At 36.0% G+C, this 18,846-nt stretch overlaps 1 protein-coding gene and 1 long non-coding RNA gene across 3 annotated transcripts in view; one reads left to right on the forward strand and one right to left on the reverse strand.

Moving 5' to 3' along the window:
* CXADR (CXADR cell adhesion molecule) overlaps positions 1–18,846 on the forward strand; it is a 244,819-nt gene that overhangs the window by 150,872 nt on the left and 75,101 nt on the right. The gene's annotated exons all lie outside the window — the stretch shown is intronic.
* Positions 1–18,846, reverse strand: part of LOC113436311 (uncharacterized) — a 58,806-nt gene that overhangs the window by 18,507 nt on the left and 21,453 nt on the right. The window lies entirely within an intron of this gene.

Below are 18,846 nucleotides of genomic sequence, written 5' to 3' on the forward strand. Positions count from 1 at the left end.
AAGCCATGTGCCAGGAACTGTAGCCAATGGGACCTGAGGCTGCTACTAGCCTGGAACACCATTGTGGAGACTGAAGAGTTTAAGACTGCTTGGAGTAGAAAATGATGGTTTTGAATTAAATCTGGAAAAACAGCTGCAAGGGGCATATGTAATGGGCTGGTGCTAAGGGGACTATCACATCATGTCTTCTTTACTTAGGAAACTACTATGATGGGCCAAGCAGAAGGTGCAAATATGCCCAATGTCTAAGAGTTTGTTGTAGTTGTAGCCCCTCACTAATCTTATTGTATTAAAACAGAAAAGTCTGAAGGAATTTTTATTAGAGTTTGGACTCTGTGGGCAGCCTCTTTGTGATTGTTTTTCTGAAAAAAGACCTTCTGCAATTTGGAGGAAAAATGTATTTCAATGAAAAAGGCATCGAACTTCTGCATATCTTACTTTTCATCACTACAAAAAGAGGTGCTGAGGACAGAGATCTAAAGTGTGCATGAATGTAGCTTATCCTGCATTCTTCTCTTTTTCTTTCCAATTTGAACTTTAGAAGCTCAAAAGAGATCACTATAACACAGAGGCTTTTTGCCTAATAGCATGACCTCCTTCAAAACACTGACATTATTTCATTTGACAACCCACTCCTAAATACAGGAAGACCTTGACTTATGACAATAATTGATCCCCAAAGTTATGTTGCTAAGCAAGACAGTGTCAAGTGCCTCATTTTATAAGCTTTTTTACAGTCGTAAGTGTGACAAATAAGTCCCTTTTTTCAATGCTTTGGTAACTTTGAGAGGGCACTAAAAGAACTGTTGTAAATCGGGGACTACCTGTATATGCTCATTTGAGTGTTTGTTTAGTTTAATCTGTGACTTCCTTGAGAAAATCACATTTAACATGAAGATGGAAGCATTGCTGACAACCTTGGTTTCTTGTAATGTTAAACTAATGTTTACTATGTCACTATGTTTTCAAGATACAAAAAATATGATGCCAGTAAATCTGACATATGGTACAAACTTTCCTTCAGCTAAGATATTCAGAACAGTTGCTTTTCTAGGTTTCCATTCTTTGCTAAGTCTGTTGTGCATCTTTTTCAGTGGTTCAGTTGAAAACCTTGCCTCTATTTCTGCTGGTGTTATGACATTATCTTTCCCACTCTTTTCCAGACTTCCTCTATTTTTTGGCTGCATTCTCTTCTTTATATTTCATTTATTTCTGTACAGACATGATATTATATTTTCTACTGTCAGATTTATAAAATTATGCTATAGGAGTGCTGAGTGAACAAAATTTATGACAAAATAATGGTTTTCTTCGCCTCTGCAACTTTCTGTGGAACCCTATCATTACTACTTTCCTTTCACATTCTTCCACAGATTGATAACATGTGTTTCATGACTGGCACATACAAACATATACAATCAAAGAAAACGAGTTTATTAGAAAGAAGAAATCTGCCCTATCTTTGTCCTTGATATCTATTGTAGAAAGATCATTTTCCTTGTTGTAAGTGCAGGTCAAGAAGTATGCATTTACTATACTTTTGATCCTATTCACCAGTAGACGTTTTAGAATATGATAAGCAAAATACCTTTTCTTATTATTCAGACTACAATCCCAAGATTCTTAGGATTTCTTCCTCATTCTGATTCTTGCAGGAAGAGTGTTTTATTCTTTTCCCTTTTTTCCATTGTCACAAAAATGAGTTTAGAATGCAGGTTTTTTATCTTAAACTTCTAATTGTTTGAATAAACACATCATTTTTAAACATCTCTTTCTACATAATGGACATGGTTTTACACAAACATATTTAGTCTGCTATCACCCAATCAGATTACATTTCTGGCAGTAACATGGATGATTTGGATTCTCACTGGATGTACACATGTTTGATTAGACAGAGAAAGGAAGAGAGGAAATTACATATATTTCTTATATTAGAAATATATAATAAAGGTTGAAACGCTTTTTAAAAAAATGCATATAAAGAGAAAACTTAGCTTGTGCAGTTGTATCAGAATTTATTACAATTTTGCTGGTATATATCAAATAAATCTGTTTTTTATTTACCATATTGGCTACAATTTTAAATAGGCTTTTATCTATAAATCTGAGTCTCTTCTCCTACAAAAGCAGCATACAATTGTCTAAAAGTAAAATACATTTGTGACATGTAATGATTTAAGATTGAAAGCATTTATAACAAGCTGCCAACACCAAGATACTTAGCCCTATTTGCTTAAAGTTTTAAGAATATAAGAAATATCACAGCACTTTTTGTTTTTCCATCTTTCTTCATCAGTCTTTGTTGAGCTTCTGAATATATAGAATAATTGAGTTTTATGTATAAAGTGAGAAGAGTATATTATAAATTGTATAATGCTGATTTCATTACTGTTTCCGTGCATCATGTGGATTAAGTTAGTGCATGATCTTATTCTCTCCCCTTGTATTCCTTTTTTTCTGTAATTTACATCAGTCTTCTGGAAAGTTGGCTTCATCAATAGTGATCTCGACTATCCCCACATTTTGTTCTTTTACTTTAAATTGTTTCCATCTGGTACTTAGACTTTTAAATATTAAGAGTATTGAAGATGATTCCTTCACCCTATTTGGTTTTCCAACATTGGAAATTATCTTTTCCAATTAACCAATGATTCAATTAAACTATTATGCTACATGTCAATCTACTTAAAATCTAAGGAAGATAATTAGGAATAAGCCTCTTTTGTTCTTTCTTTCTGATTCTGTACCATTTCATGGAATCTTTTTGAAATTCACTTGGAAAAAAAGTACTCCATAAAATTGTGAAGGATATGGCACTAACTTTTTTTTGTGATAAACTTTTCTGCACAAAAACTTTTTTGGCTGTGAGAAAGTGATTTTTTGGCCTGCCAAAAACTTCAATAGGGTAATGGCGGCGATTTACAACTGTCTTTAGGTATTTGCAAATTTCACATTTATAATTTTTTCAACATTCTTGGTAGTCATTGCTTCAAAACATAATTGTAATATAATGATATAAACCAAACACTGGTAACAAGTAGTCCCTAGTCCTGTAAACTTCATTGATGAAATTGATGCAAATCAGACGTGTTCTCTCTCTCTCTCTCTCTCTCTCTCTCTCTGTGTGTGTGTGTGTGTGTGTGTAAAGTTGCTCTCATCAGAAAAGAGGACTTTGGACTACTGAGCAACAGACCAGGTCTGTTTTTCTTTAGCCCAGGTAAGATGCTTCTGACGTTGTTTGTTGTTCAGGAGTGGCTTGACAAGCGGAATTTGAAGCCCATGTCCAAGATCTGTCTGTGTGTGGTAGCTCTTGATGCACTGACTCCAGCCTCAGTCCAGTCCTTGTGAAAGTCCCCAATACTTTTGAATGGCCTTTTCCTGACAATCCTCTCCAGGCTGCGGTCATCCCTGCTGCTTGTGCACCTTTTTCTTCCACACTTTTCCCTTCCACATAACTTTCTATTAATGTGCTTTGACACAGCACTTTGGGAACATCCAATTTCTTTTGCAATTAGCTTTTGAGGCTTTCCTTCCTTATGGAAGGTATCAATGATGGTTTTCTGCACAACTGTCAGGTCAGCAGTCTTTCCCATGATTGTCATTGCTACTAAACCAGACTGAAAGACCATTTAAAGGCTCAGGAACCTTTGCAGGTGTTATGGCTTAATTAGCTGATTAGAGTGGAACACTCTGAGCCTAGAATATTGAACCTTTTCACAATATTCTAATTTTCTGAAATTGTAAATTTGTGGGTTTCATGAGCTGTAAGCCATAATCATATCAATTATGACACATCATGGCTTGAACTATCTTGATTTGCATATAATGAATCTATCTCATATATTAGTTTCACCTTTTAAGTTACATTGCTGAAATAAATGAACTTTTACACGATATTCTAATTTTTTGAGTTTCACCTGTATTAACTTCAAATTGAAAAGGAAAAAAATCTCTAAGCAAAACAATGACTGTGTGAATTTTATTCTAGCAATAGATCAAATCTTATGCTGGAGCTCAATAATATATTACCTTTATATTTGAAAGAAAGTTTAGCAATTTAGTCTGGATCTTAAACATAAAGTAACCTAGGTGTTTTATTAAAATTTCTCATCCTAGGAAAGTGACAATTTAATATATATACTACTGCACAGAAGGAAAATTATTATTTTTTCTCTTTTTCATTCTTTGTCACAATTAGGCAATTGTATTTTTCTTATTCAAAATAAGGGCAGCGAAGTACAGTGAAGATACAGAATGTTCTATAACCTGCTACAATACAGCTCATTGAGTGAATACATAATAGTATTATTTCTGTCCATCCATCAAGAATCTCTGTTAATTCATAAATCTACATATCAAAGTTTACTTTGAGGCAATTGAGTTTGTTGCTGTCAGTTTAGTTGGGAGAGGTTACATAACATTTTAGATTTAAAATACACATGTGATTAAGATGGTAGTGAGGGCTAGAGGAACATACTGATAATGTCTACAGATCAGAAATTGAAGGAATTTCTAAAAAGATAATAAATGATCTTGTCACAGTTTGAAGCAAGCCAGTTGTGGATAAAGTCCAGCCTTGGAAGACTTGATATTAATTGATTTTATAATCTTGCTGTCCAATTATCTACTTAAGTTGATAATGATGGGGCACTTGGAGAATTACATAAAGGAAGTGTGAACTTGAATGGGTGTTTCTCTTCCCGTTCTGTTTGAGTCACCCTTTATCTTTTTAGCAACATAGCTCTAAAGATTAATGAAGAGATAGATCAGAACAAGCAATGTTAATCTTTCACCTTCTTTCATTCTATAAAGATCATGAACTGCTTTTTAAATATTTTCTTTCTTTGCTGTCTTTTAGGTATGGGGCAGGGACTTGATGTATTTGGCACATGGGATTTTATGCTGGGGAAACAGGAACATTAAACACATACATTTGAAATGTTTTCATTTAAACTGCAGCTGACTAGAGAACTTATAAAATTGTAATGTAATCTTTAAAAAATAGTCAGTGTTAAAACTTCTTTTTCATGCTGAAAAAAAAACAAAACAAAAAATGTCATTTTCTCCCCATTTGGTAAATTTGAAATTATTTCCCATTGATTATTTTGACTAGTATAAGCCTATGTATGCATGTGCACACACATGCACAAACACACACAAACACATGCATGAAAAGAACACTTGCACTGAGAAAATAGAAAACCCATGGACATATTGATGCACTATAATTACAGAATGTTACCTGACATTGAAAAATGACCTTGTATTCTTATATCCCTAGAGCACCTTTAGTTCCTAAGCAAAAGAACCAATGAAACCCCTAAACATCCATAACACACGACTAACTTATTAATGGTCAAGTTTGTATCTTATAAATAAGAAATGGGCAATCTGCAGCATGTAGTTGCTTTCTGAACCCTTTGCATAAGATTTTTTTATAAATTAATTAAATAGAACACTATTAATAATAACATAGAGATTGTATGAGGAGATATATTCAAGTTCATTGTATAAATCAGATAAACAATTAAAATATATTCCATTATTTTCAATGAGAATTCATTAGAATTAACAAATGTTCTTACACTTCTGTGTGGTATTGTACATCATCTTATGTGGGCATATGGTTCCCTAAAACAATGAGATTTTGAAGGACACATATTGACATCTACTGATAAGAAGATGGTAACTAATCTCCAGATATAATGGTGCTTTGCTCACATTAAGCATTATTATTATTATTATTATTATTATTATTATACACAAAAACAACAATGTACACAGCAAGATAACTATGCTGGGTTTCTTATCACAATCACTAGTCGAAAATTTCCCAAGCATTTAGGACTGCGTGATGTACTGGCGGATTATGCGAACAGATCCCAGCAAGGTAGCCTTCTACAGCTGACCAATGGTTTTTAAGTACTTGCCTAGGTCTTTAGGCACAGCACCCAGTGTGCTGAGCACCACTAGAACTACCTGTACTGGTTTATGCCAGAGTCTCTGCAGTTCGATTTTCAAGTCCTGATATCTGGTGATTTTTTCAAGTTGTTTCTCGTTGATTCTGCTATCACCAGGTATGGCAATCTTGATGATCTACACTTTTTTCTTTTCCACAATCGTGATATCCAGGGTATTGTGTTCTAAATTTTGTCAGTCTGTATTAGGAAGTCTCACAGTAGTTTTGCATGCTCATTTTCAACCACTTTTTCTGACGACGACTACTATTATTATTATTATTATTATTATTATTATTATTATTATTATTATCTCTTTTAATCATTATACATGAAACTCAATCAACTGAACATTTAAAAATGTATCACAAATACCAGTGACTGGTGCTAATGGTTGATAAGGGTTGCTGCCAGCATCCTAGGTATCAACGAAGTATCTTCTTAAAATGCATGATGTTCCGAGTAGTGTAGTTTTTTTCAGTTCCACTGGTGTTATTACAGGAAACTGCAATTGCTTGATGTGTTTTGTAAAATTCTTGGACATGGTACCAAAGTGCCCAATGACAATGGGTATCACTGTTACATGTTTCATCCATAACAATGTAGTTTCGATGGCCAGGTCACGATATTTCATGATTTTTCGCAGTCCTTTTTCTTCAACTCTGGCATCTCCTAGTACAGCAATATCATTAAACCCTCGACAACCATAATATCTGGCGATCCATCTGTATTCATAAGTCCCACAAGATCTTCATCATCTCATTTTTGATGACTTTTTCCACTTTATGTTCCCATGACTTTTTGGATACAGGTAGGGTGAATTTTTTACATAATGACCAGTGGATTAATATAGCAACTCAATCATGTCTAACTTTGTAGTCAAGTTGTGTGATTTTGCTGCACTCACATATTAAATGTGAAACAGTTTCAACTTTGTCATTGCAAAGTCGACAGTTTGGATTGTCAGTGGAGTTTTGTATCTTCGTTTTCATGGAATTAGTTTGTAGGCTTGTTCTTGAGCAGCAAGTATTAAATCTTCTGTTTCTTTCTTGATGGTTCTTCTCTTAAGCCATGCACATGTCAAGATGTTATCACATTTCCCTTCAATTGTTTTCAAGTGCTGTCCATGCAGAGCTTTAGTTTTCCATTTATTTAATCTATCATTCAGCTGTTTTTCCTTATATTATGCCTTTGCTTCTGTTGTTTTTATAATGTTTTCCACCTTCACAGCCTACAGCAATTTTTCTGTACTTTGGTTCACATAATCATTCAAACTTCATTTTTCTTCTTTTACAGTTTGATGGATTTGCAATAGCCCACTGCCCCTATTCTTCTTGACATGTATAACCTGTCGATGTCACGTTATGGATATAAAGCATAGTACATATTCAAAACTTTACATGTTTTCTGGTCCAGGTTTTTCCAGTTCAGCCACAGCCCAGTTGATGATTCCAGCTGAGTAATGTATCATTGGAACTGCCCGTGTATTAATGGCTTTAATTATGTTTCCAGAATTTAGTTTTGATTTTAATATTTTGCAGACCCTGATGTATTCCTTTTTACTCTTTGACTTTTCCATTCAAGATATTATCTGCTTCCAAAATATCTAGGCAATTGTAACCGTCATTCTTTGCAATGCTTCCATTTCCCAGTTCCCAGTATTCCTTCTATTTTTTCCATTTTTCCTTGCTGCATGGATAGTATTGCACATTTTTCAAGTCCAAAGTTCATTCTGATGTTATTAATTCAAATTCAGTGGGGCTTTTTGCATACAGTTTTGAGTCATCCATGTATAGTAGATGGTTTATCTTGCCATGTTGACTTGAGGTTTGGTAGCCCAGTTTTGTGTTTCATAGGATTATTGTCAGTGGAATTAATGTGATGTTGAAAACTACTGTGTTCCCTGTGTATCCCCTTGGAAGATTTCTTGTCTAATATTGACTTCACCAATGTTCTCCCCATTTGCTGTTAGGACTATTTAAAATAGTACCCTGTCTTATTTTCAGAAAAACATGGTGTACTCAAGGGGTATCTTAAACAAAAATATCTTATGGCTTTCTTTTTCTATCTCTTAGAAAGGAAATCAACCCAAAGAGTTTCATTTGTGTTCATGTTAACATTTGATATTGGAATTAATTGAATATTTGACAGGAACCGAGAATGGAACTGTAATGCACCAAAAAGATTGTACTGTGGAATCTTCACAGCCATATATCCCACTCATAGAAAAGTTTTTGTGGGCTTTTTAAAAGTATACCAATATTCCTCAGATTCATTTGATATTCTGAAATAGTCTAAACAATTTTATTAGCTTTTTCAGATAAATCCTCTGCATGTTTTCATTAAGAATGTATACTTGTGTATACTCTGCATGTTTTCATTAAGAATGTATACTTATGTATACACTTACTTATAAATCCTTGCAGAAAAGTAGCACAACTCTTGTAGCTGATGATACAGTCTACTCAATTTCTTACTATTTAAACTACAATCTCAGCACCATTTTTAAATCTTGCAATGTAAATTACATATATGTGATTATGTTGGCTCTCATATGCATGAATATATTTTGAGACATCTGGTTGGAAATTCCCTATTTAATAGAAAATTGCAAAGATTAATATAAAAAAGTATTATTGATAAAGCCCTTATTGGGGTGGTGCAGTGGCTCAGTGGACAAGTGCTGGACTTGTCAGCTGGAAAACCAGCAGTCCAGGTTCAAAACCTGAGCTTCACAGAATGGGGTGGGCTCCCATTCTCGCCCTGACTCCTGCCGACATAGAAGTTTGAAAGCATGTGAGTAGATAAATAGTACCACTTCAGTGGGAAGATAACAAGGCTCTGTGATGTCATGCTGGCCAAATGACCCACAGAAATGTCTTGGGACAGGACTGGCTCAATAGTCTTGAAATGGAGATGAGCACCACCCCATCCCAGTAACTACTAGAGGAGTAAAATCCGTAGGGACTTCTTTACCTTTTTTTATAGCCACTATTTATCTCAATCAATGGAGAGGGAAAGCACAAACTATATTATGCTCAAAACGTATTGTGGTTACATGGTTTATGAAAATTATGCTGATCTAGCCAGCAATAATCAGTTTTCTTCATAAGATCTTCCAACTCTGCTTTGTTTTCCTTTGGGTGGTTATGCTCTTATAATTTATCTGGGTTTTGGTTTGATGTTTGATTAGAAGTTTGGAAGAAATCCTTCGACAAAAGAGGGGTTGGGAATTCATACTTTTTTTCCATCCAACTCATATTAACTCATTTTTATGTTACTGTTCTGTGCAACTTGAAAGCAGTTTCCACTCTCAAGATTTTTCAGGTCTTGAATAGCATTGCAGTGCATTGAATTTTTAATTTCCTCAGTGATGAAATATTAAACTGATTTATATAGTGTTTCATGTACAATTTCCTTCATTACACTGAACAATAGTTAAATCTTATTGTCCATTAGAGATGTTTAGAACTGCTGGATAAGTTTCTTTATTTCTATATGGAGACATAATAACTGGCTTGAATCTTGCAACATGAAGCAGAAAGACTCTAAACAATTGCTTAAATAAAAGTACAACATCATTTATATGCTATAATTTAGAAGTACCATATTTCCTAATTCTAGAATTATTGATGTTATTCTAAAAATCTTTATTAATCATTGATGGTCATGTAAGTATTTAATGGCTATCACTCTTCTGGTTTTGTATATGATCCAAAGGCATTGGTAATATCTGAAAGAAATGTGTAGAGCATTTAATGTAATTCTTTTATCCAAGATCAGAATCATGTGATATTATGTATATATTATATATTGCATAAATAATTATAACAGTTTCAGCTGAGTCTGAATGCAGTAATGGGTGTAGTGTGGGTGCATCCATATAAATCAGTGAGCTCCATTGATTTCCAGTTGGATTCTTGGTGCTATTTAAGGTGTTGGTTGTCACCTTTAAGTCTTACACAGTATGGGGCTAGGTTATTTGTGAGATTGTTTTTGCCAATCCCATTAAATCCAGCAAGGTGGGCATTCTCTATCCTTTTGGTAGATGCCATACACATTTGTGAAAGGAAAGGAAAAGAAAAGAAAAGAAGAAAAGAAAGGAAAAGAAACAAAGAAAAAAGAAAAGAAGTTGGCCAGCCCTGGAAAATTTCTCCCGAATTCCAAAGTGTGTAAGAGGTCTCCTGTCTTTGACCATAAATAATTTTTTAATGTTATTTCTTTGAAGTACTGGGCATAAGAAAGTTATGAATACTCAAAATATTTCTGGAATACCTTAGACAGAACTACTTTATTCCTTCCAGTTTCATCAATATCCTTTAAATATAGCTTTTAGAATTTCTTTAATTATATAATTTCTTTAAATAATTTCTTTAATTATATAATTAAAATGTATTAAAATTAGATGTATATTTCTCAAATTGCTTTTTTTATATTGTACCTGGTTAGAAATAGCTAACCATGTAGAAACTAAAATGCATGCCCAAGCCTGAGAAGAAAGTAAGGCTTGAAATAATATAAGATATTGCTATTTTTCTTAAGAAGTTACTGGAATAAAAAACTCTTCTTACCCATCCCTCTCCATACTGTGGAGGTGATCAAAATGCAGGTAGTCCTTGACTTATGATCAAAATTGAGCCCAAAATTCTTGTTGATAAGCAAGACATTTGTTCTGTAAATTTTACAACCTTTCTTGCCACATTTGTTAAGTGAATTACTACAGTTGTTAAGTTAGTAACATGGATGTTAAGTGAATCTGGCTTCCTCATTGCGCTTTGCTTGTCAAAAGATAACAAAGGTAATCACCTGACCTTGGGAACAATGTAACCTTCATAAATATGAGTCAGTTGCCAAGTGTCTGAATTTTGATCACATGACCATGGAGATGCTGCAAGGTCTTAAGTGTGAAAACTGATCATAGTCACTTTCTCAGTGCCATCGTAACTTTGAATAGTCACTAAACGAACTGTTGTAAGTCGAGGACTATCTGTATTCTCAAATTGAGCCAATACTTGCTCTAAGGTTGCAATATAGATTACTCAAGTATGTTTTCTCCTCACTCTTTCATCTTGTTTAAAACCCCATCGGCAAGTTTTATCAAACACAACTCATTAAAGTAAAATCGGTAGGATATGTTAAATACAAAGGAATTCCAATCACTGTTCATTGTAAATGATGGCAAAAGATCATATAAATAGATCTAAAAAAGGATTAAGTTTGATGTAACAACATGTATTCCTTTGTCCCATCTAGAATGTGTAAATATTTTTACAGCAATTTCTTTGTTGCTAACACATTAATTGAACCAACACTATTTGATACATATCTACAACAAATATGGAAACCAGAGGGTTTTCTGCACTAATGTTAAAAGAAATGAATGTGGATGATCCTGTGCAACTCTTCCTGTACTTTAGTTTGCTCATACTACATTTTTCACAGGACAATCCATATATACAGTATTTACCAAAAAACAAGTCCTATTAAGTTCAATATCAAATACATGTTGATAGGATTGTAGCCTAATTCTTTTCTATCCAATCAAAATTCCAATTATCTCAATATAGACAGTCAGTGTAGACTCAGGCAAAAATGCCCTCCCCGTGTCATGAAAAATATATATGAGAAATCCTAGATGCAGTATGGTATTAGTCTTGCATGGTAAAAGTTTTGTTTGCAAAATAATTATATAAAATGTTTACCTAGATGGACAGAGTACATGGACAATTAATAGCTCCACTTGATATTGCAATAAAAAACCTGTTGTTCTGGCTTTCCTCTTTGTCTGTTAGATTATATATAAAGGTATAGCACACCTTAGTGGTCATAGCTAGTATTACTCTCTAAATGTGTAACTTTTGTGCTTGGGTATGTGTTTACAGCAATAAAACTGGAGAACCACCATCATCTTAAAATTTCTAAATATCTTTGTGATCTTTAGTTAGCTTTAGTATTGCTCCTTGTAAGTGATGTTATGAGTATCTGAGAGTTTATACCCACTGAATGTTAGAATCTATTTCTAACACTGTTCAAACATAAATTTTATCCATATAATTCCTTACATATATAATTCATCTCTTGGTCTAGTGTATCAAAAAGAAGTCCATCTAGAACATGCATAATAAAGGGAAGAATGCAATAAGTTGCATTCAGAAGAATTATCTGCATGATTAAATAAATGGCAATTGGCCTCCTAACTTCCTATCACACTATACGAAAAATATGAGAAAAGGAGTCATATTTTTATAAGCAATCCAGCTCACTTTTATTTTTGGTTTCTTCACAAGATAGTTATATGCATCATAGCTGCTACATAAAGGTATCTTATATATATGAATATGAATGTTAGAAACAATCAAAATTGTTTTCTCCAGAAATGTGAAAAAAAACAACAACCCAAACCCTAGTCTGAGTTGAAATAAGCACTTGGGGCAGGGATGTCAAACTGCCAGCGAAAATGGAGGGCTATGGGTGCTCCCCCACAAGCTCTGTTTTTGCTGGCATAGGGCTGCAGGATGCCATCAGGCCAAAACAGAGCCTGGGAATGCTACCCGTGGCCCTCCCAAGCTCCATTTTCACTGGCAGAGGGGTGGGATTCAGCCAGTTCTCACCAGTTCAGGAGAACCGGTTGTTAACTTTCTGAGCAGTTTGGTGAACTGGTAGTTGGAAGAAAGCATTAGGACAGAGAACTGGTTGTTAAATTATTTGAATCCCACCACTGAGGCCATCATAGCCAAAATGGAGCCCGAGAGTTTGTTTTTACTGGCAGAGCACTCAGGCTTCCACAGGCACCCTCAACATGAGTGATGCCAAGTGGCTACACCCACCCTGGCCACACCACCCTGGTCCCTGGAAGTTAAACACAACCCTGATGCGTCTCTAAATGAAATTGAGATTGACACCCCTGAATTAGCGCTTACATATTATCCATTATCCTCCATTTAGCGACAAACAACCTACTCTCTAACAAATAGTTTGGTTTCAGAAGGAAAATGTCCTGTAACCTGCAACTCTTGCACTGTAAAAGCATATGGATTACACAACTCAATCGGGGCAAAACAATTGACACAATTTACACAGACTTCTGTAAAGCTTTTGATTCAGTGGTACATGACAAACTACTCCTAAAACTAAGGTCTTATGGTATCTCTGGATACCTGCATAACTGGACAGAAGCATTCCTGTCAAACAGGCAACAAATGGTCAAAATTGGGAGCATCCTATCAAATCCTGTACCTGTCAACAGTGGTGTCCCCCAAGGCAGTGTTCTAGGACCAACTCTCTTCATACTCTATATTAATGACCTCTGTGATTATATTAAAAGCAACTGCATTATTTTCGCTGATGATGTAAAGCTATTCAACACCACTGACAATGCTGCTACCCTTCAAAAAGACCTCGACTATGTGTCAGAATGGTCAAACAAATGACAACTTCAAATCGCAACAAATAAATGCTCTATCTTACATATTAGCAAAAAAATCAAAAAATAAAATACAAGCTGAATAGTCAAGACCTTGTTGATGACAAAAACTTTGTCAAGGACCTTGGAGTACTCATCTCAAATGATCTAAGTGCTAGAGCCCACTGTAACTACATAGCCAAAAAGGCATTAAGAGTTGTTAACCTAATCCTGTGTAGCTTTTTCTCCGATAATATCACTCTACTAACTAGAGCATATAAAACATTTGATAGACCAATACTTGAATATAGCTCATCAGTCTGGAACCCGCATTACATATCTGATATTAATACAATTGAGAAAGTCCAGAAATATTTTACAAGAAGAATCCTCCACTCCTCTACTCGTAGCAGATTACCTTATGCCACCAGACTTGAAATTTTAGACCTAGACAACCTAGAACTATGCTGCATTCGGTTCAATCTAAGTATAGCATATAAAATTATATATTGCAATGTCCTACCTATCAATGAATACTTCAGCTTCAACTAAAACAATACAAGAGCACTAAATAGATACAAACGAAAGATAAACCGTACCAAACTTGATTGAGGAAATATGACTTCAGCAACAGAGTAGTCAATGTCTGGAATACTCTACCTGACTCTGTGGTTTCTTCCCCAAACCCCAAAATCTTTAACATTAGATTGTCTACTATTGACCTCACCCCTTTCCTAAGAGGTCTGTAGGGGGCATGCATAAGCGCACCAAAATGTGCTTTCCGTCCCTGTCCTATTGTTTCTTTTTTTTCTTATTCGTATCCATTTCATGTATTTATAACCATGTTTATACTTATACCTGTTATCTAATAATTGTTTGACAAAATAAATAAATAAATAAATAATATAATTGACAACATCATTAGAAGCAAAAGACACTTTTCCTGGGCATGTTCCTAGTGTCTGAAGCATTTAAGCAGACTTGAAATAGGTATCTGACAGCAAAATGGAAGACCAACTAAAATCTGGCACTCACTGAAATGGAAAAATGGAGGTTACCAAAGCAAAGTCATGTTCACTACAAAAATCTGTACTTTATGATATAATACAAAAAACTTCTAGCAAAGAGAATTAACATACTTTGATCCTCAATCCAATACAATTTATAGTTTTGAAATTTCTTTTAAATTTAGCACTGGTTTGGTTTTCCTGCCATTTCTGCTCCTTTGCTCTGAAGCATAATGCTAAATGTATATTTGTATATGTGTGAATACCCACACCCATGCTCATATACATTCCAACACACACAAATTGTCTATCTCTCTGTCTCTCTGCATATAAGATTGATGTAAAACTATACTTTACATGTAAACATTTTAAGTCTAACCAGATTAAGGTGGAGTACAGGTTTTATAGAATGCCAGTTTGATGTAGTGGTTAAGGCATCAGGCTAGAAATCGGTTCTACTTCTGGTCCTGCTTTAGGTAAAAAGCCAGCTGGATGACCTTGAGCCTGTCACTTTGTCTCAATCCTAGGAAGTAGGCAATGGAAAAATCTCTTCTGATAAACTTTGCCAAGAAAACTGCAGGGGTTTATCCAGGCAGTTTCCAAGAATTGGACATGGTTGAACAAGAAAATAAAAGGTTTCATACATACATTGATACATACTGTGAATACATAGTATTTCTCCATTCATATGAATAAGGTATGACTAAATTTTCACCACTACCATTATTTTATACAATGTACGCTCTGACTCTGAAAATTTAACAGCTCAAATTTTACTAACAAATTTCACTTCTAATCACTTGCAGGATGCTTTCCTTTTAGCTACTGGCAAAAATGAGTTTTATACACTGGGAAGAAAGACCTCATTAGGTTTAGAGGCAGAATTATCTTATTTAATAACATGGTACAATGACTACTACTGCTAAGAAAAATAAATATGAACTACTGTAGGCCTTCATGACAGATGTAGAAACAACCTCAAACTACATATTGCAAAACCTTGATTTAGCAGACCTCAATACAACTGAATTTGCATGCAAGAATTATGTTCATCATTTACATATTGACATCATTTTACAAATTAAAGGTAAAAATAAGGTAAAGGTTTCTCCCGTCCAGTTATGTCTGACTCTAGGGAGCTGTGCTCACCTCAGTTTCTTAGCTGAGGGAGTCAGCATTGTCCAATGATGCTTCTGTGGTCATGTAGTCAGCATGTAATATACACAGAATGCTGTTACTTTCCCACAAAAATGGTACCTATTTATCGACTCACATTTTGAGGTTGGCAGGAGCTGAGACAGTTCACCCTTGCAATACCTGGGTTTCCAACTGCCGATCTTCCAGTCAACAAGAACAGCTTCTTAACCCCTATGCTACCATGCTCCATTTGCCACAATGTCATGCTCTTTTAATAGAATTCATAACTAATGGCACAACCTCTGTTCAAATGAGGTTTACATGGACAAGGCAGAATAAAATATAACTCAAATATGACCTAAATCCATGCTTAGTCTACATCACAATATTAAACTAATACAGATAATCTTCATTTGATAGTTGGGTGTGTAATAATCTTTAAAGTTACAACGGACTCAAAAAAAGTTACCTATAGCTGTGCTCTAATTTACAACTGACACATATACACACAATACTCATGTGGTCACATTTTAGGTGCTTGGCAACTGGCTTGCGCTTAGGACAAATTGAAGTATTCTGCAGTCACTTGACCATGGTTTATGAGGTTTCTGCCAGTTTCTGGCAAAATGGCAAAATGACTGGGAGAAGGATTTCACTTGTCCATGTGGTTCACTTAACAACCATGTGATTCACTTAACGATCATGGTGACTTGCTTCATAGTCACCATAAAATGGTCATAAAACTGAGTCACGTCATGTGCTGAGTCAATTATGGGCCTAACTATGATTATTAAGTGAGGACCACCTGTGCATAACAATATAAAATCAATAAGTTCTATATACCATGTACTTAAGGGAAAGAAGTTCATACTACAGTTTAATTCCTTCTTACAAATCTTCCAGTAAAAGTATCACCATTACACCTGAAAAGTACTGCAATTGGTAAACAGCATGGATTAACACATTAAATTACAGGGAAGAAAAATAGGTGTGTTCTATCGCCAGGACAAAGCAGACTCGAAGACCAGAGTTGAATTCAGCTCTTTATTAGCAACCAGTAACTTCAACTGAAGTCGAGCCGCGGCAGCCCTTTTTATAGTGGCTGCTTGCGGCTCGCAACCAATGGCATTTATTTAAACTTCCTGCCGCTTAGGCGGCCAATCTGAAACTGTCGTTATTAACCAATCATTAAGCTATGTGGGCTAACCAATAGAAATGCGGTATTAGAAGTATGTACATGAATACACTACACCCCTCCTCTCTTGGTTTGCTCCAACATTACATGATGTAGTCGCGCAAGTAGGCGGGTCCTTGTGAGTCCTTGTTGACCTGTGCAGTTCAGTCTCTGTGTTGGCCTCTGCCAGTTCGGACAGGCCTGCTGTCCTTTCCACTCTTCTCTTTGGAACCTCCTGGAAGGGTGCCTCAGCCATGCTGCTCCCACTGTGCTTTGTTGGAGACAGGACTGTCTCCATTGTTCCTCTGCATTGTGTGAGGGTAGGTAGTTGGCTTGGCTGCTTCTTTCCTGGTTCTCCTTCAGCTCTCTTTTTTCAAAATTGTCTAATTGTAAGTAATTTTTATTTTTTCCTAGATTTTTGACTTCTGGTTGGTGGTTTGTAACTGGAGGGTTTTCATTTCCTTTATTATTTAAAGGTTCCCCCGCCCTCTGGTTTTTTTTATTACTTTCTGGTGGTGTTTGTGGAAGTGTTTGTTCCATATTTCGGGAAGTGTCGGTGTTGCGTTCGATGTGTCGTGACCGTAATTGATCGATGTGTCTTTTCCATGATCTGCCGTCAGTTGTTACTAGTCAGTATGATCGGGGACCTGTGATTTGTGTGATTGTTGTCGGTAACCACAACGATTCTCCGGTAAGATTTTTTTGCATATACCAGGTCGCCTGGCAAAAAGGAGTGGTACTTACTGGAAGAGTCTGGTGGTTTTTCGGGGTTGTAAGTGGGGTGTAGTCTGTCGAAATAGGAGCACAACTTTCTTCCCATTAACAGTTCAGTTGGGCTCTTGTTTGTTGCTGTGCATGGCGTTATATGTTGGATGGTGAGCATGGTGTTGATTTGTTCTTGCACGTCGTTTCCTTCAAGTTTTTCTAATGCTTTTTTTGTGTAACAAACCATGCGTTCCACCCTTCCGTTCGCCGCTGGATGAGCTGGCGCTGTCAGAGCATGTCTTATTCCTTGTTCTGCGAGAAATTGTTCAAAAGCCAAAGCTTTAAACTGTGGCCCATTGTCCGATACTACTACATCTGGTAGACCATGGGTGGCAAAGAGTTTCTTTAGTTGTTTGGTGATGGCTTCTGTTGTTGTTGAACTCATGATGCTGACTTCTAACTAGTTGGAGTAGGCAACCACAGTGATTAGACAAGTATATCCCTTTGTTGGTCCAGCAAAATCTATGTGGATCCTTGACCAGGGGCCTCTGGGTGTCTCCCAGTCAAGGACCGGTGCCAAAGGGGGAGTGGGTCTGGATGACTGGCAATTGTTACATGTTTTGACCCAGGTTTCAATGTCTTTATCTATTCCTGACCACCAGACATAGCTTCTGGCCAGGGACTTCATCTTTACCATCCCCGGGTGTCCTTCATGTAACATGTTTAGCACGTCTTCTTGTAATTTTTTTGGAACAACCACCCAATCTCCCCACAATATGCATCCTTTCTCAATTAACAATTCAGTTTGCCAGTTTTTAAAAGGTTTAAAAGTCTCGGTTTTTTCATTTTCCGGCCAGCCCCATCCTACCCAGTTCAGTATTCGGGCCATCAGTGCATCTTTTGCTGTTTCTCTTGCAATATCCAATGCGGTGATGGGCCAATTTGGAATCGTTTCAATTTGCAGGGTATGCGTGGTGGGAGCTGGGTCGTCGTCGTGACCTGGTAGTGGTGAACGGCTTAATGCGTCTGCGTGGGGTATGGCTTTTCCTGGTCGATAAATGAGCTTGTAATTGTAGGCTGCGAAAAATTCCGACCATCTTGTCATTCTTGGAGACAGGATGTTGGGGGTGGCCCTGTCTCCGGCCAGGATTCCTAGCAGTGGTTTGTGGTTGATAATTAAGGAAAATGTCCTACCATATAGGTATTCGTGGAAGTGTTTTACCCCTGCGATGGCGGCCAAGGCTTCCCTGTCCAGTTGGCTGTAGTTCTTTTTGGTCTTGGACGTTTTGGAATAAAAGGCGATTGGTGCTTCTCTGCCATCTGGTAGTGTGTGGCTAAGTATTGTGCCTACGCTGAAAGGTGAAGTGTTGCAGGTAACAGTCAGGGGAAGTGTGTCACTGTATTGGATCAATACAGATTTAGATGTGATTAAGTCCTTGATTCTTTGGAATGCAGTTTCTT

Source organism: Pseudonaja textilis, chromosome 7, assembly GCF_049901715.1.
Source record: "Pseudonaja textilis isolate UNSWEBS1 chromosome 7, rPseTex1.2, whole genome shotgun sequence".
NCBI classification, from domain to species: domain Eukaryota; kingdom Metazoa; phylum Chordata; class Lepidosauria; order Squamata; family Elapidae; genus Pseudonaja; species Pseudonaja textilis.